The sequence below is a fragment of the Mus musculus genome, chromosome 7 (genome assembly GCF_000001635.26).
Source record: "Mus musculus strain C57BL/6J chromosome 7, GRCm38.p6 C57BL/6J".
Lineage (NCBI taxonomy): Eukaryota > Metazoa > Chordata > Mammalia > Rodentia > Muridae > Mus > Mus musculus.
In genome coordinates this window covers 50,971,254-50,978,479 of record NC_000073.6, presented here as the reverse complement: position 1 = coordinate 50,978,479, position 7,226 = coordinate 50,971,254, and the positions used below count along the sequence as shown (strand labels likewise).

General features: G+C 43.3%; 1 pseudogene; it reads left to right on the top strand.

The window, feature by feature from the left end:
• Gm21035 (predicted gene, 21035) lies at positions 291–2,935 on the top strand (annotated as a pseudogene).

The following is a 7,226-nucleotide window of genomic DNA, read 5'->3' as shown; positions in this document are numbered from 1 at the left end:
TTCTGATGATGGGGAGTAGTCTTGGTTTCTGTTAGTAAGTTTCTTTAAGAGGCTTTAGGATTCTATTCTATAAGTTGGAGATTTTTTTTTTTTTGCTCTTGTTAATTTATTCAGCCCCATGAATTGAGGCACAGATATGACAAGTGTGGTCTTGGATATGGATATATATTTATGGATTTAATCTACAATGACTGAACAAATCCTCTGTTCTCTTACAGAATCTTTGGGAGAGCTGAGTTACTTCCAACCCAAAGGACTGGGCTTCAGGATTTGCAAACATCAGCTGTCAGCTCCTTGCCTAGCCCAAGGAATCCTTCGCCACAATGTCCTGTGTGCACTACAAATTTTCCTCTAAACTCAGCTACAACACCATCACCTTTGATGGGCTCCATATCTCCCTCTTCTACTTAAAGAAGCAGATTATGGGGAGAGAAAAGCTGAAAACTGGCAATAGTGATCTGCAGATCATCAATGCAGAGACGGAAGAAGAATATACTGACGATAATGCGCTCATCCCTAAGAATTCATCTGTGATTGTCAGAAGAATTCCTGTTGTAGGTGTGAAGTCTAAAAGCAAAACATATGGAATAAGTCACACTAAACCAGTAATAGGAACTACAAAAGCAGTTAATGACTCTTCTGCACCTATGTCTCTGGCCCAGCTTATAGAGACTGCCAATCTGGCTGAGGCCAATGCTTCTGAGGAAGACAAAATTAAAGCAATGATGATACAATCTGGCCATTTATATAACCCAATCAATTACATGAAGAAAACTCCAGTAGGCTTGCCACCTCCATCTTACACCTGCTTTCGTTGTGGTAAACCTGGTCATTATATTAAGAATTGCCCAACCAATGCAGATAAGAACTTTGAATCTCGTCCTAGGATCAGAAAGAGCACTGGAATTCCTAGAAGTTTTATGATGGAAGTGAAAGATCCTAACATGAAAGGTGCAATGCTTACAAAAACTGGGCAATATGTAATCCCGACTATAAATGCAGAGGCCTATGCAATTGGGAAGAAAGAGAAACCACCCTTCTTACCAGAGGAACCATCATCATCATCATCTTCAGAAGAAGTTGATCCTGTCCCAGACGAGTTCTTGTGCCTCATCTGCAAGGACACCATGACTGATGCTGCTATCATCCCCTGCTGTGGAAACAGTTACTGTGATGAATGTATAAGGACAGCACTTCTGGAGTCAGATGAACATACATGTCCAACATGTCATCAAAATGATGTTTCTCCTGATGCTTTAGTTGCCAACAAGGTTTTACGACAGGCTGTTAATAACTTTAAAAATCAAACTGACTACACAAAGAGACTGGGAAAACAGGTCACTCCGTCCCCACCCCCACTACCTCCACCAAGTGCACTCATTCAGCAGAACCTGCAGCCTCCTATGAAATCTCTCACATCTAGACAGCAGGATCCTCTGAAGATTCCAATGACATCGTCCTCAGCCTCAGCTCACCCAACTCCCTCTGTAACCTCATTAGCTTCAAATTCATCTTCCTCGGCTCCTTCTGTGCCTGGAAACCCATCTCCTGCCCCAGCTCCCGTACCCGAGACCACTGCAAGAGTATCTGTATCAGACCTTTCAGAAAAATCAGATGGATCCTTTCGGGAATCAGAAAACCAATTATTACCAGCTGCCGCCCTTACATCAGAACATTCAAAGGGAGCCTCTTCAATTGCTGTTACTGCTCCTATGGAAGAAAAGCGTGGCCAGGTGGCGGTCCTTGAAACTCCACCTTCGTTGGGACAGTCACTACTCCATGAACAGTCTATCCCCACAACTGGTCCAGTAAGAATAAATGCTGCTCATCCAAGTGGTGGTCAACCAGGTTGGGAACATTCCAACAAGATTGGGAAGCTAGTTTCTCCAACACAGCAAATTAGAAGTGAAGAAAGAAGCTGTTACCGAGGAATAAAACGTGGGCGAGACTACAGTGAACCATCACAGAGGAGTCAAGGCCCATCACGACCAGCAACTCCAGTCTTTGTGCCTATTCCACCACCTCTTTTGCCACCGTCTCCTCCACATATGCTTCCTCTTCCTCCAGGTGTACCTGCCCCACGGTTTCCTCCTCGGGTTCCTCCTGGCCAGCCTCCAACAGCAGGATATAGTGTCCCTCCTCCAGGATTTCCACCAGCTCCTGCCAATATATCAACAGCTTGCTTTTCACCAGGTGTTCCCACTGCCCATTCAAATACCATGCCCACAACACAAGCACCTCTTTTGTCCAGGGAAGAATTCTATAGAGAGCAAAAACGACTAAAGGAAGAGTCTAAATTTCCCTATAGTGGGTCATCGTATTCAAGAAGTTCATACACTGACTCAAAGTCAAGGTCTGGCTCAGCACATTCACGCTCTTACTCTCAGTCCTTCAGCTGCTCACACTCTCGATCTTCTTCACGATCATCCCCATCCTCCAGAAGAGGCAGAGGCAAGATCTGCAATGATTGTTCACAGTCCAGATCTCATGGATATCGCCCATCTAGGTCAAGGTCCCCTCCCTATAGACGATATCGCTCACGGTCCAGATCTCCTCCAGCATTTAGGGGACAGTCTCCCACTAAACTCGATGTACCTCGAGAAGAGAAAGAACGCTACCAGGAATGGGAGAGGAAATACTACCAGTGGTATGAGAATAGGCAAAGGGCAAGCAGTAGGAACACAGCCTAGACCCTAGGCCAATAGAGAGGACTTTTCTTCAGAGAGACTCTTACCTCCTGATATCAGAAATTCACCCTTCACAAGAGGGCACAGAGAAGACTATGCTGCTGGACAAAGTCATAGAAATAGAAGTCTAGGTGGGAACTGTCCAGTAAAGCTTTCAACAAGAGACAGTCACAATCCAAAAGATAATCCAAATTCGAAAGAGAAGAAGAGTCAGAATGTTCCTGGAGACAGCAAAGGAAACAAGAATATGTTGGACATCGGTGGGAGGAGAGGCCCTTGGGGGTGTACTGTCACAGAGACAGGGGGAGGGGTGATAAGATAGGGGGTTTCTGGAGGGGAGACCTGGAAAGGGGAATGCATATGTAATGTAAATAAAGTAAATACTCAATTCCAACACCTGTTTACCTGTGTTTTTCTGTCTTTCTTTCAGTGAGTGATTGATATCCTCCTTAAAGGACTCTATTTTATTCATGAGATAGGATTTTAGGACAGATTCCTGTTTTTCAGGTCTGTTGGTGTATTCAGGCCTTGCTGTGGTGGGAGAACTAGGTTCTGATGATGCCCATGTATTTTGGCTTCTGTTGCTTACTGTCTTGACCTTGCCTTTTACCATCTGGATATCCCTGGTGTTTGTTGGTCTGTGTGACTGTCTGGGGTCTGCCTCTTTTGTCCCTGGGTTACTTCAGGTCTCCTGTTAGGCCCTGGACCCTGGCTGTAGCAGACCACCTGTGGGGCTTTTCAACTAGGGGCTCTTCACATTGGCAGAAAAGCTTCTGATCTGTTGCCCTGACAGCAGTAGATCTCCTGGGAGGTCTTCAGACTATTGTGTCTTCAGTGGACCAGTCAAGCAGTTGTCCAACTGCTGTAAGTTCAGCTAATCCTCAACTGCTCTGAGTGCAGAGGGTCTTCAGCAGTTCAACTGCTCTGAGTTAAGCAGGTCCTCTAGGATGGGTCTGTATACGGTGTCTTCACAAGAGTAGACTATAGACAAGATGCCATGTGAGTTCTTGGAACCAAACAGGTCCTTAGCAAGAGTGGTAAGTGTGCTTACTGCTGAGCCACCTCAGCCCCAGGGTTCAATGAAGAGCCACTGTAAGGACCAGCACAGAAGAGAACACAGTAAGGCACAGAGCAGCAAAGCTAGTGAGTTTATTCAGTGAGCAGAAAAGCAAACTGCACTGTGTGAGAAGGATTATGGGAAGGATCTTACTTAAGAGCCACAGGAATATGTGAGACTGATATGACCTGGATGACTTATGCTGAAACCCATGGATGTCAGCTGCTGAGTGACAGAAACCAATCAGAACAACTAGAAGGGGCCGATTCTCTTTTCTTGTCCCCTTTATTCCTTAACTAGCTATCCTGTTTCAATGCAGTGTCAATTCATGACTTTAGCTTTTACTATGCCGAGCTTTCTGTCTTCCCTTTTCTCCTCTGAGACATTCTCATGTAGCAGGCTAGACTCAGCTTGGCTAGCTGAGGCTGATAGAGGATGCCTATGATGACTATTCTTGGTTACCAACTTGATTACATCAACTCCAATAACTAAATTGAGGGCACACTTGGGAGGAATTTTTACATTTAACTTGAAGTAGGAAAATCCACTTCTAAACTGTTTTGTTTTGTTTTGTTTAGATTTGTTTTGTTTTGTTGTAATATTCATTTTCTTTATTTCATGTGCATTGGTGTTTTGCCTGTATCAATGCCTGTTGTGAGAGTATCCGATTCTTCTGGAATTGGAGATATAGATGATTGATGATTGTGAGCTGCCATGTAGTTGCTGGGAATTGAAGCCAGGTCCTCTGGAAGAACAGTCAAGTGATCTTAACTACAGAGTTGTGTCTTCCAATCCTTTAATCCGCATCTTGAGATAAGAAGACACACCCTTATTGTGGGCCACACCCTCTGCAGGTAACCTAAATAAATAGGACATGGAAGAAGGAAACTTTTGCATTTTGCTCTTGGTTGGCTGGCAAGTGTGTTCCTTCTCTGGCATCAGAGCCTCTTTGGGATTCCAGATTTTACTGAAGACCAGCTGAGTTACTGACCGAGAAACTTTGGATTCTTGGACTTTCCAATCAGACATCTCTCGATTATCTGGAGCATATCCTGTAAGTAATTCTGATACATGCTGTGCTCCTTTGTGTGTGTGTGTGTGTGTGTGTGTGTGTGTGTGTGAGTGTCTGTGTGTGTGTGTGTGTGTGTCTGTGTGTGTGTTTGTGTGTGTGTTTCAGGTGGGGGGCTGTGGGTGGAGAGAAAGAGAGAGAGAAAGAGAGAGAGAAAGTGAGAGAGATTCATAATATAAGTTCTGTTAATCTAGAGAACCCTCACTCATACAATGACTTTTACTTTGCATTGAATTCCCAGTGGGAAGTACTTATATTTGATACCAGGTCCAATTTATAGGGGATAGGTGGGAACATACCCATGGTTTCTTCCATACTAAACAAGCAATCTACCAATGGAAGGAATTACACAGAAAGCCCTAAATTGAGTAGTGTTTCTACAAATCTGAAAATGAACATCATCTTTGTTTCATATAAATCATAAAATATAGATACGAAGAAAATTCAAGTCTAGAGTCACTGAGATGGCTCTGCATGTTGGCACTTGTTGCTAAGTATGATACCCATGGTATAAGGCGAGAACCAGGTCAACCTATGAAACCAGAATATCCTATTGAATGCATGCTTCCCAGAGACACAAATTCTTCCTCTGTTTAGATTCTGACAGCATCAGGGCGTGGCTCATGGATCAGCTGTTGGATTTGGTAAAGGAATTAACTCTGGTATGTAGAGAGAGGATTGAATCAGCCATGTAGCTGAGTGAATCTGCCATCCAGTTGAGTGAATCTCAGCTTTTCCTTTAAGAGTTTCATAGATACTCTTACCAAAGGTTCCTTCATCTTACCAAAGATGAAGTAGTTCCTTCCTCTGCAACTCTACTGTCCTCTTATTTCAAAGATTTTGGTTTTGGGGTTTTGGGGGTTTTGGGGTTTTTGGTGTTTGTTGAGACAGGGTCTAACTCTGTAGCTATGGTTGGTCAAAAGGACTAAAAGGATGCTTTAAAATTAACCAAGATCAGTCTGCTTATGCCTCTCAAGTACATGCCCAACATTCACCCAAGTTTTTAAGAAAGAACCCTGAAGTGGATGATAGAGCAAGAAATTTTGAATTACCAAAGAAAAGAGGAAGAAATTAGTCACTTATAAAAATTAATCTATAAGTGACTTAAGCTGTGTTTCTGTCTCTGGGGTTATGCCTGATGGTTACATAACATTGCCAATATATTTCTTTTTATCTTCTTTTTCAATTCGGTATTTTCCTCATTTACATTTCCAATGATATACCAAAAGTCCCCAATACCACCCCCCCCACTCCCCTATCTACCCACTCCCTCTTTTTGGCACTGGCGTTCCCCTGTACTGGGGCATATAAAGTTTGCAAATCCAATGGGCCTCTCTTTCCAGTGATGGCCGACTAGGCCATCTTTTGATACATATGCAGCTAGAGTCAAGAGCTCTGGGGTACTGGTTAGTTCATAATGTTGTTCCACCTATAGGGTGGCAGATCCCTTTAGCTCCTTGGGTACTTTCTCTAGCTTCTCCATTGGGGGCCCCGTGATCCATCCAATAGTTGACTGTGAGCATCCACTTATGTGTTTGCTAGGCCCCGGCATAGTCTCACAAGAGACAGCTATATCAGGTTCCTTTCAGCAAATGCTTGCTAGTGTATGCAATGTTGTCAGCATTTGGAGGTTGATTATGGGATGGATCCCTGGATACGGCAGTCTCTATCTAGATGGTCCATCCTTTTGTCTCAGCTCCAAACTTTGTCTCTGTATTCCCTCCCTGGATGTTTTGTTCTCCATTCTAAGAAGGGGCAAAGTGTCCACACTTTGGCCTTCATTCTTCTTGAGTTTCATGTGTTTTGCAAGTTGTAACTTATATCTTGGGTATTCAAAGTTTCTGGGTTAATATCCACTTATCAGTGTGTACATATCATTTGAGTTCTTTTGTGGTTGGGTTACCTCACTCAGGATAATGCCCTCCAGGTCCAACCATTTGCCTAGGAATTTCATAATTCATTCTTTTTAATAGCTGAGTAGTACTCCATTGTGTAAATGTAGCACATTTTTTGTATCCATTCCTCTGTTGAGGGCCATCTGGGTTCTTTCCAGCTTCTGGCTATTATAATAAATAAGGCTGCTTTGAGTGTGTTTGAGTGGAGGAGTGTTCCTCTTTCTCCACATCCTTGCCAGCATCTGCTGTCACCAGGATTGTTGATCTTAGCCATTCTGAGTGGTGTGAGATGGAATCTCATGGTTGCTTTGATTTGCATTTCCCTGATGATTAAGGATGCTGAACATTTTTTCAGGTGTTTCTCAGCCATTCGCTATTCCTCAGGTGAGAATTCTTTGTTTAGCTCTGAGCCCCATTTTTTAAGGGGGTTATTTGATTTTTCTGGAGTCCACCTTCTTGAGTTCTTTATATATATTGGATATTAGTCCCCTATCTGATTTAGGATAGGTAAAGATCTT